This window comes from Coenobita brevimanus, chromosome 18 (genome assembly GCF_032717465.1).
Source record: "Coenobita brevimanus isolate Jiangsu-jjx chromosome 18, ASM3271746v2, whole genome shotgun sequence".
In the NCBI taxonomy this organism is placed as follows: domain Eukaryota; kingdom Metazoa; phylum Arthropoda; class Malacostraca; order Decapoda; family Coenobitidae; genus Coenobita; species Coenobita brevimanus.
The window spans coordinates 29,975,112-29,987,487 of record NC_136971.1 but is presented as its reverse complement, the minus strand read 5'-3'; the positions used below and the strand labels follow the sequence as shown (position 1 = coordinate 29,987,487).

Below are 12,376 nucleotides of genomic sequence, written 5' to 3'. Positions count from 1 at the left end.
TACTTATCTATCTATCCATTTCTCTACGTTTCAGTATACCTTCTCTATTTACCTATCAATCTATCTACCCACAGATCAATCGATCGATCTGTCTATCCGTCTATATCTGTCTATCGATCTACCTATCCATCTGTTTATCTATCAATAGTGAGACACAGTAATCCCTAATGGAGTGGTCATGAATAAGTTTCCTGCATGTCGCCGTGTCCTCCACCGTCAGGCTCTCCTCCCTCTCTCTCAAACCACACTACTTCATATACATGCCCAGGCCAATCATTCGCCTCGTCCTCGGGTTTCCTTTCCACTCTCCACCTCTATCCCTCTCTTAGTCAATTTTACGTTTTCCATTCTTTCTTCCTGGCCGAACTGTTTTAAGGTACTTTTCCTAACACTTTCCAGCACATTCACATCAACACCACAACGCTCCTTAGTCAACCATACCGAGTGGCTCCGTTGCCCTATTATACGAACGTCCCTCAACTCCCTTCCCTTTCCCTCGAATGGAGGATGGCAGACTGCATCACCAAGTGCCTTTAATCGCCTCCCATCTCGGTAAAACCCCTTTGCCTCACTTAGCATTTGCGGACACCTATGACTCTCAGTCGGCTTAATCATCTGACGTTAGTTGTAATGAAATACCAGAGTTGTCCCGACCAGTTCAGGACTAGTGTGATGGCATTAGCGTGGGCATTTGAATGATATGTCAGTGTGCCTTGTGAATGATCTGCTACGACCGTGTTCATGATATTCGTGTCCTGAATCTGTTCCCTGCCTCATTTTATCTCCTATTTTAATCAGCCTAAGGGAGACTTTTCGAGATGTAGGGATAAGATAATTATAGACTTCATCGACCTCTTCAGTATTCAAGGTCTTCGTAAAACTTTAGAAGTAGTAGTAGTAGTAGGCTATTAGAGAACAGTAGACGAAATCCCAGGCTCATCTCAGCATATATTACTGTAGGTGAACAGCAGGCCAGAGATGCCTTCTTCTACAGTCCACTATCCTTCTTTCGAGGGATATGGAAGGAGCTGAGGGATGTTTGTATAACCATTCGGTCACATCAGTCCTTCTCCATTGTCATTGTCTGGTGTCATTATAGTGATGGAGTTATTAGTTCGTCTGGTTAATCCATTCACTACGGGAATTCTTTCCGGCGTTGATCGTATAACAGTTGTTGTTGTGTTGTTGTTGTTGTTGTTGTTGTCCAACCCCCAGCCTGTCTTACTGAGCAAATCAGACAGGCAAGCAACCGCCCTTACTTGAACGTCCCGTGCGGTGGACCGATGTTCCCGTGTGGTGAACAGCGCCTCGCCAAAGCAAGTCGCGGGGAAAATGTGTGAAGGTATGGTTCGCCAGTAGATGCCCAATTTGCGTCTCTCCACCCAGTTAACAGGGGCACCATTGCAAGCTCCACATCACTCCGTTACCTGCTTATGTGGTTACCATCCAACTTTATAAATGGTTTTCTGGGTTACAGGAAACCATTATGCTTGTCACACAATGAAGGGCAACATAAAGCACCATAAAGTGGGAAGAAGAGTAATAAAGGTGACAAGAGGGATGGAAGATGCAGGAAATCATGATGGCAGGCTTAGGAGAAAAAGAATGGTACACAGTGAAGGAAGAAGTACGCAACACAACATTAAGCGAGTGGATAATGGTCGCCATCACCTAACACCTGGTCATAATCAGTGAAAGGGGTTAAGGGAACTTGCTTTAAATCCCTGCACTAACAATCTGAAAGAGACTGATTTAATATTCTACACACACATTGCTCGTCGCAAATAAGTATTCCGGCTAGTAATGCACAAAACAGTATGTAAACTGTCAGCTGAAAGAAAAAACCATTCATATCATCAAATTCTCTTTATCAAACTATAGTTATACGCCATAATCCTGCAAGGGGCGACTACAGACGAATTGCCTCCATATCACCCAGTCCTCTTCTCTTAGGTAGATAGGTTGCGCTCCCTCTTCAACAATCTCCTTTTTTACATACCCTCCACTCCATCCCTTCATATCACCTTCGGTCTCCTCCCCCTCTCCCTCTCCACCTCACTCACATACACTCTCCTAGTGTGTTAGTAATTCTCCATTCTTTCCCGACCAAGTTAAAATGTGGGAAAAATGTACATCCCATCACGTAATGTTAATGTACTAGAAAGCTATTCATAAAGCATTTTTACCAGTTCCTAAAGTAAATGACCCTTCATAAAGGTAAATTACTGCAAGTTTTAATATTCACTGGTCTTTGGTTGTAGGTATTTGACAGCTGTGTGAATAAAGATAAATGTGTGAAGTCTGTCTATCTATCTTTATCTATTGCCAGACACCTTAATCCCGTAAGGGGTGACCATAAACAAATTGACTCCATGTCGCCCTGTCCCCCGCCATTTCGCTGCCCTTCTTCCAGCTCCCACACCCCTCTCTCATATACCTCTCCACTCCATCCCTCCATCTCATCCTTGGCCTCCCCCTCCCTCTCCCCCCCTCCACCTCACTCACATACACTCTCCTCGTCAGTCTCTCACTCTCCATCCTCTCCACATGGCCAAACCACCTCAGTGTGTTTCTCCTAACGCTTCCCATCACATCCACATCCACATCACAATGTTTCTTCCTTCCCCATTTGTCAGTCTGTCTCTCCATGTGACTCCACATGCTCCTCTCAAATAACTCATGAAGTCATATATCGAATTAAAATTAGAAAGGTTTGTCTTACAGTGTGCGATTTTATAACTCATATCGTTAATGTCATATCGATTATAAATGCTCCAACATGCTTGCATGCAGTGGCATTGGTTACCTACTGGCGGCTGTCCACGCTGCTCATCACTGAAGTTACATTCTCCATCCTTTCAACGTCCCCAAAGTACTTCAATCTACACCTCCTCATCACACACCAACATACTCCAGTCCAGTCTTTCCTCTTAACTCTTCAGTCATAGTCCTCCCCCCCCCCCCCGAATTCGCATTCAAAGACGCACTACCGTACACATTCATCTGATCGTTGTCATTTATGTTCGTTTAAGTCTATGAATATCGTCTTCCTTTACTCCCTATACCTCCCTGCCATGCAGCATTACATTTCTAACACATGAGGAGGGTGGGCCCTCTCAGTGTCAAGAGAGGCAACAGCTTCCTGGACTTTCTCTTACCCTTGACACAGACCTACTTCCAGCCCCACTACCAGCACATGAGCAGAGGACACCAGTAATCTGGTGTATGGATTTTTTTTTTTTTTTCATTTGTTTTCCTTCCCCCGTCCTGTTATTAAAAAAAAAAAAATAACATGTCACCCATATACCGGTAACAAGATTTTTCAACACACTCAAGGGATTCACCAGCAAGATCAATACTTTTATGTCTGACAATCTCTGCATGCTTTCCCTGACATATCAAACTCACGAAATCAGGATTATTTTTAAGTCTCGCCATAGGCGGAGGCGGTGGCTCGATCGGTACGGAGGTGGCCCAGGTTCAAATTCCCGCTGGGGCAGGGAACAGTTTATGGATTTGATTTTCATAAAAACAGACTTTGCCGATCTAGCAGAAGACCCACCGACATGTCGTAAAATTATCTTCTCTAATGCCAATATACCAGTCCTGTATGAGACAGCCCTAGCATGTATTCAATATGGACGGTGGGTGTTAGCGCCGAAGTGGTGACATGTAGAGGTGTACGGTAGGTAGGAGGACTACTGGGCCTTGGGAACAGGCTGTGAAGCCTATGCCCAGAGTCGGACACATAAAAAAGAAAAAAATGGAGAAGCTTCTCGTTTTCGTCAGTATTATTAAGCTTCGCCATATTAAGTTTCTTTTGTCAATTATTATTATTATTATTATTATTATTATTATTATTATTATTATCATCATCATCATTATTATTATATTATTATTATTATTATTATTATTATTGTTATTATTATTATTATTATTATTATTATTATTATTATTATTATTATTATTATTATTATTACTTTTTTCTTCGATCTTGATCATATTGTACATGAAGGTACCTTAGGGTAACCCAGGTCCTTGTGCCAAGTGTAAATGACCTTGACCTATTTTTGAAGGTCATATACTCATCATTCTAGAAACTTCATATTTGAAATTGAAATATCTCTGTAACTAATTGAGATATGGCTATTTGGTTGAAAATCCTGTGATAAAAATGTTTGTTAAATAATTTTGGCTTAGTATTTTGCCATTGAGCCTAGTGCAAAGTACTGAATTCAAATCTGCTCAGTTGTTTCTTAGCAACACGTTTTAAAGAAAATCACAAAAAGCTCAAGTTGTAACTTGCCAGACATTTAGTTTTGGCTCCTCTTATGTCTTGAAAGGCATATGGTTACAGGCAGGCATACAGTTGGCCAGTTATTGAGACAAACGTCAAATCTACACATGCGTTCGTCAACATCTTTGTCTTCAGATCTTGTTGATGCTACACAAGAAGTTACCTCAGCGTTTTCAGATCTTGTTTATATTACGCATACCTTATATACCATAAATAGTTTCGGCGAAATTTCCTTATTGTGGCTATACAATAAGAATAGGTAACTAGTTATTATTATTACTATTATTGTTATTATTATTATTATTATTATTATTATTATTATTTTTATTATTATTATTATTATTATTATTGTTGTTGTTGTTGTTGTAGTTGTTGTTGTTGTTATTATGCCTTCACCCCCCTATCGTGAAGGAGGCATTAAGTGATTGGTCTGTCTGTCTGTGAGTGCATATGTGCAATCGTGGCCCCGTGCATCTAGAACACTATTGTGGATGTGATATCTCCTAAACCCATTGAGAGATGCCACAAAATTTTTTCAGTGATCCAATATGAGGAGATGATGGATTGGTTAGGACAGCCAGGTCAAGATGTCGAGGGACAAGGTCATATGGGGTTGACTTAGCTTATCCCTGTGGGCGCGATATCTTCCTAATCCCTAGATGAACTTCAACCCAACTCTTGCCAGTGATGGAGTATGAAGGGATAATGGACTGATTAGGTCAGCAAGATCAAGGGGTCAGAGGTCAAGTTCAATCGATTTATTTTATCTTTGTGGGTGCAACATCTCCTGAACTCCGTGACAGATTTCGACCATACTTTTGTCAGTGGTACAGGATGAAGGGACAACGAACTGAATAGGTCAGCAAGATTAAGGGATCAAAAGTCAAGGTCATGGGTGTGGACGCGATATTTCCTGAACCCCTGGACAGATTTCGATCAAACGTTTGTCAGTGATACAACTGATACGGTATGAAGAGACAGCGAACTGACTAGCAAGGTCATGGGGTCAAAGGTCAAAGTCATATGGGTATGGGCACAATATCTCCTGAACCAAACTTTTGTCAGTGGCACAGTCCAAAGGGATGATGAACTGATTAAGTCAGCAGGGTCAAGGGGTCAAAGGTCAAGATCAGGGGTTTGGGCGCTATGTCTGCTGAACCCCTCAATGGATTTTGATCAGATTTTTGTAACTGATACAGTATGAAAGGTTGATGAATTGATTGGGCCAGCAAGGTCAAGGGGTCAAAGTACAAGGTCATATGGGTTTGGTCACAATATCTCCTGAACACCTTGACGGGTTTAGACCAAATTTTTTTCAGTGGTACTGAACGAAGGGACGATGAGTTGATTAGATCAGCAAGGTCAAATGGTCAAAGGTGAAGGTCATTTTGCTGTAGACGCGATAACTCCTGAACCCCATGACTGATTTCGACCTATTTTTGTCAGTGGTACAGTATAAATGGACGATGAACTGATTAGGTCAACAATGTCGAGGGATGAAAGGTCAAGGTCATGGGTATGGGCACGATATCTCCTGAACCCCTCAGCAAATCTCGACCAAATTTTTGTCAGTGATAAAGTATGATAGGCTGATGAAGTGAGTGTGTCAGCAAGGCCAAGGAGTCAACGGTCTAGGTCATATGCGTGCGCGCGCGATATCTCCTGAACCCTTCAACGGATTTCGATAAACTTCTGTTTAGTGTGGAGGGGCGGTTAACTGAGAAGTTTAGCACGGTCAGGAGGTCAAAGATCAAGGTCATATGGTGTCAACTTAGTTTAACCTTAGTCTCATTTCAGCCCACCATGAACCATGTCATTGAGGCTGTATGGCGAGTCCGTGTGCAGGGCTTGGCCAAGGCATATACAGCAAAGCTATGCGTCAACAACTCGGTGCCCAAGTTTTCGGAGTTCCACTTTCATCATTAATGATGATAATAATAATAATTATAATAATATTAATAATAATAATAATAATAATAATAATATTAATAATAATAATAATAATAATAATAATAATAATAATAACAATAATAATAATATCAACAACAATGGTAATAATAATAATAATAATAATAATAATAATAATATTAATAATAATAATAAATAATAATATTATTAATAATAATAATAATAATAATATTATTATTATTATTATTATTATTATTATTATTATTATTATTATTATTATTACTATTATCATTATTATTATTATTATTATTATTATTATTATATTATTACTAGTAGTAGTACTAGTAGTAGTAGTAGTAGTAGTATCACCAACACCATCATCTTTATTATTACTGCTCCTACTTGTATGTGCATCTCTAAGAGCGTAGAACGAATCGAATATGAGGAAGTAGTCTAAATGAATGAGGAATATACAAAGAAGCAGCAGTCAATAGTAAGGTAAGGTGTGTCAGTGTGGGAATAAAGTTTGATATCAGGAGAAAAGTGAAGGGAAGGGGAGTGAAGGGATGGGTCGGAGGGACGCATGCAGACTGAGTATTTGCCTTTACTGTCAGAGAGTACCCTTCCATACATGAGTATCGCTCCAAATCTTAGTTGAATGGTTATTAAACTTTTGCAAATTATGTAAAGTTTGTTGGGCTACGAAGATCTCATTGTTGGATTTTGACTGTCACTATTCATTGTTTCGTTATTTATTACAGTGAAGTTTACAGTATCGATATTATTGTCTGCTGCTGTATGAATATGGTCTAATCACCTTGTTCTATTTCCCTTGGTCTATACATTTCTCTCTCGAAAAAGTGTCAGGCAAACCAAATCTCGACCTGTCATACACGCAGATCTTTTCCCTCATGTAAAATGTTCTGTCTAAACCCCTGTCATTAAAAACGGAAATCGCAAGAAAGACCAGGTCTTGGCTCATCATCTCAACCAGGACAATGAATGTTATCAGCCGCGGACAGTGGGGAATAGAGGAAGATTTCTTTGATTTCAGAGAGAGAGAAAAAAATCAGTTGAGAGATATGTTAGCATTATTCAGATTATTGCCAGTGTTATTTTTTATATCCCTTGCCCTGATAATGTACAAGGCATTTCTGTGTTTTTGTATTGTCCTAGTTCTTGTGCTTTTCTAAGCTGTGTCCACACTCTACAGATTTTTCTCAGCGCTGGGGCACTTATACTCCATTTCACCGAGTCTGGCACCATCATTGATGTCCTCAACACCTATTGCATTGATAAAGGTCCTCAGTACTGGACATACCTTTTTGTATTGTCTTTTATGTTGGTTCTCAAGGTTAGAGAAGAGAGTTTCATCTTGTTCAGAGGATTTACATCAACACTACAAGTGCTGAATACATCTTTGATGGTGCCAAACTTAGTGAAATGGAGTATAGTTAGTTCGGCTTCCCTGTGGTTATTGAAAGTGTACTTGCAAACACCCTTTTGGTACCACGAAAAGTGTCTATAAGCACATGCGAAACTGAATTACTCGTATTATTGGGGAATCTAACTCCAATTAAAAAAAAAAATATCTCCCGCAGAAAAATAGCACTTCGATAGTCTGGAGTAACCTTGCTTCGCCACTTGGATCCATCGATCAATATAAACCCCTGCAGAGCCACGCTTCAATTACCAGACACACAACTGCTGCAAGAACAACAATCTGAGGTTTCCTTACCCGCCATGTCTTAGTAACCTATCCCACGTTTAGCCATAGTAATAATAAGAAATATTTATCCTACGAATGAGACTGCTAATTTTTCTAGCATGGGAAAAGATGGTGGACAGTAACAAAACTTATTGTCTAAAGCTACTGATTGGCAGACACGCGCCAGGTCCAGTGTAATAGCTGACGATTTATAAAGAAAGATACTGTATATAAAACTTTAGTTTCATATTGCGATGATTTCAGAAGCAATCTATCTCCATGATGATGCACTTAAACGGCGTTAAACCTGACAATTTGATTTTGTCTTTAATTATAATCATGATAAGTATCAGCAACCTTTCTCATACTCTGACCATAATGTGTAGGTATGATCAACGGATAACAAAATTGTGAAAATTGTAACAGTCATGGGAATGTAAAGTAAAATAAACCAGGCATACATTGGAACCTTTACATTCTGACCGGTATAATCACAACCCCATCGCATAGGCAAAAACTCGCTTGATTAATACCACTGGGAAAAGAGTCACAGTAATGTATCGAATGACAGGCTACGAATGATGCACTCCATAGCATGTATAACTCCATGCTAAATTCATTCATGCAAAGCAGTCTTCGCCCGAGATATACTACTCTTTCCATACAGGGTGTCCCTTAAGTCTGGAATCATAGGACAAAAATGAATGTGACAATATAAAAGCTTTTAGTCACAGAACTGGCCTAAACTGTTCGCCATTGTTCCTGATACATGAATTTGGGCGAGATTTCCAGGCAGGAGAGAGAGAGAGAGAGAGAGAGAGAGAGAGAGAGAGAGGGGGGGGAACGAATTAGTTATTACCACCTTTATTCGAGACTTATGGGATACCCTTTTCCACTGTTATATTTTGCAGGGGATAAGCAAGAATGAAGGGGCAGGCAGGAAACAGGGAGAAGGAATTGCAGTATATAAATCAGTGCGAAGTTAAGCCTTGCTACCTGGGAACGTCTTTCGTTATTATATTATTCTTTATTAGCCAACAGAAGATGTTTTCATTCTCCATGGGAAGGACATCCCCGGAGTGTACGTGCAAGAATCGGTCTTACTAAGGATAGACGGAAGCCAGTCGGAATATCACTCGTCTTTTTATACTCTTATAGTAAGTGGCTTTAGAAATTCCGCAATATGTTATCCCTTAGCGATTTAGTCTGCACCATACGACTTCATTTCAATATTCTGTTGTTTGTTATTGACGCACACTGTGTCTATTTGTGGATATTCAATTCGTTTTTAAAAGTCTTACCAGATCTTCCACAAAGCTTATCTCTGCAAACACTATTATACCAGTCATTAATGAGACAGCTCATGCATGCATTCAGTATGGACGGTGATATAGGCGCTGAAGTGGTGACATGAGTTGGTGTATTTTCCAAGGTTGTTTATTGCTTCTCGAACTCATGTAATCTATGCCGAGTCGTGCACATTAAACCTTTCACTTTGATGTCGGTTCATATCATGAATGGCCAATTTCGGAGGTTCTTACTCAGCTTATAGAGACGTTTCAAACTTGAGACATTTGATATGGTTTTTATGAATTCGTTCACTCCGACGCTTAGTGCTTGGGAAGGACATCTTCACGTGGAGGCACCGATATAACCAGGCAGAGTTGCTCGGTTATACAAACGTCCTCAGCATGCCTGTCCTCGATATGAGGATGCTGGACAACAGAAGGGCCGCTTTGACCGCCTCTCCACTGGGTTCACGTTCATTGGAGACTGGGGTCGCAGCTACTGTCGCTGCAACTCCTACTTCAAATCCTTCCTAAGGGGAAGAAAATCGTTCGGAGGCAGGAAGACTAAATTTGAAATGCATCATGGAATTGGCTCCTCCCCGCAAAGAAATAAATGAATAAATAAATAAATAAAATAAAATCTCCATACTTCCCATGGGATCAAAACCACGGTCAGCAGGAGGGGGCAGAACTTATCATCGAACATGGTGCGATTGGTTTACCATGTAAATCGTTCTACGTAAAATTTTTACAAGCTCCTTTCTCCTCAAGTTACCCTAACTTCCATCGTTTCCTTTTCGTCCATAAAGCCCTTCCCGATTCTTGATTAACTCTTTCACTACGAGGACTTGCTGTTGGTGAGGGACGCCTTCACGTGGTGGCATCGTTATAAATGGTTGGCTCTACTTCCCGGTTATACGAACGTCTCTCAACTCCCTATCTCCATATAGGAGGAGGATGGTTTGCAGAAAAAGGGCAAAGTCGGTTCCTCAGTCCACAGAACTTACAGTCAGGGCGCTGTCTCTCTTGTTGGGGCTGTTGCTCCCTATATGCCGTTTCTTATAAAAAGAGAAATGACTCTCCAGTTGTAATTTCGTTCCTCCTTACACTTGCTGACGAAACTGAGTATAATCCCGGGCCTTATATACGGTAAAATACCAAGATTTGCTCTGTCTACATCCTCGCCGACTGGGGCTACCTTGCTGAGATGGTGGGGCTAGAGGCGTGGTCGGTGGCGTATCCTGTTTAGAATGCCTGGCTGCCTCATTAGGACTGACGTACAGCTGACCAAGTTTCCAATTTTAACACTTAACGTTACCAGTGCTCTCCCTGTGCGAGTCTAAACTCTGTAAGTTTCAACGCATGGATCACAATTTATAACAGAATGGAGGGATGCAGAGGCGCGAGGGGGAGGGAGGAATTATAAGGGTTAAGGAGGGTTTCGGTAAAGAGAGTGCTTTAAAGTACATTAACGTGCATGAAATACAAAATATTCTATTAAAGTAGCATAGTAAAAGTCTAGTATGCAAATAAGACAGAAATTCTTAATATAAGTGCGCCAACGCTTTTATCAATCATGCAGTGTTAGTGAGATGGATGGCATCATTTTTGCAGGTTCGACGTTCTGCCCCAATACCGTGAGTGTAGGAGTGATTTCGGCAAGATAAATATAGGGAACATTTGAGAACAGAACAGACAACAGAGTGGTTGAGTATGAAAGAACAACAGTCTTACGAGTGAGAATCTGAGACTGAGGCATAGTAAATGAAACAAAGAAGAGGGATTGGGTGGGGAGGAAAATATGAGTCTAACCTGGTGTGAGTGAATAATTGTAACAGCGAGTAAAATGAACGATAATGAGAAACTGAAAATGGTAAAGCTTAAGAGCAACTGACAGTGGGAGGTATGAGTAAATGAGAGATACTGAGAAAGTACAAATAGGAAAGTTTCAGAGTAATTTACAGTGGGAAAAATGAGTAACACTGCGAGAGTTAGTGAGAGGCAAGGAGTGAATAAGAGTAAATAAAATAGCAGTGAGTGGTTGTAATTTTGAGGTCCACAAATTTATGAAAGAAAAAGCTAGTGTGAAAGTGTGAATAAGTGATAACAGGTGTGCGTGACACTGAGAGGGAGAGGGAGTGCAAATCAGGAGTCAGTGAATGAATTGGAACGAAGGTGAGTGAAAAAATAATATTCATTCATTCATTAGATGAGAATGCCTAAGTGTGAAGGCAAGTAAATGTGGGTGACTGAGAGAGCGAAGAAGAAGTAAAACGGCCAGTTAGAATGTATTCGAATGGGTGACAGTGGGTGTGACGGATTGCAGGAGTGAATGAGAACTCCGAGAGAATAAGAGTGAGTGAATGCGAATGTCGGTCAGCGTGAAGAGAGTGACCAAGTATAAAAAAAAAATAGTGAAACATAAACTGAGTTAGTTACTGAGTAAGCGGTGGCTGAATCGGTAGAGAGGCGGACTGCAGTCCTAATGGACCCAGAATCGAATCCCGGCTGGGTCAGGGAACGTTTCAGAATTAGAATTTCATAAAAAGCAGACTTTACTGATCTACCAGGAGACCCGCCAACATGTTGTAAAAATACTCTTGCTAATTCCAGTACACCAGTCCTGTATGAGACAGCTCCAGCATATTTTCAGTATGAACGGTGGGCATTAGCACCGAAGTGGTGACATGTGCAGGTGTGGTGAAGGACAATTTGGGCTTGGGATAGGCCCTGAATCCTTTGCCCAGTGTTGGACACGTAAAAAAAAAAAAAAAAAAGGGAAAAGAAAAAAAGAACGAAAAAAAAAAAAAGCTTGAATGAGCGAGTATGGGTGAATGAATGTGAGTCACAGAGAGCGAGTGTTTATCGGCAGTAAGGGAGTGAGAGAGGTTATAAAAAGGGGTATGCACTCAGAAAGCGCATACCTCCGTCAATGCCATCGCCATTGAAAAGGATCCTGATCCTGATCCGTTGAGGTATTGTGTGGAATGCATGGGATCCGGATCCGCCCCCAAATTTAATTAATTGTTCCTCGACTCATGGCCTACCCTTCCACAAAATTTGATCTAAATTCAATGAGAACTTTTGGAGATATTGTGCGGAATACATAGGATCCGGATCCGCCTCAAACTTTAATCAATTTTTTTCTTGGCCCATGGCCCACCCGTCAACTAA

General features: G+C 40.7%; 1 protein-coding gene across 1 annotated transcript in view; it reads left to right on the top strand.

Annotated features, from left to right (window-relative positions):
• Nucleotides 1-12,376, top strand: part of LOC145391443 (uncharacterized) — a 238,177-nt gene that overhangs the window by 32,906 nt on the left and 192,895 nt on the right. The gene's annotated exons all lie outside the window — the stretch shown is intronic.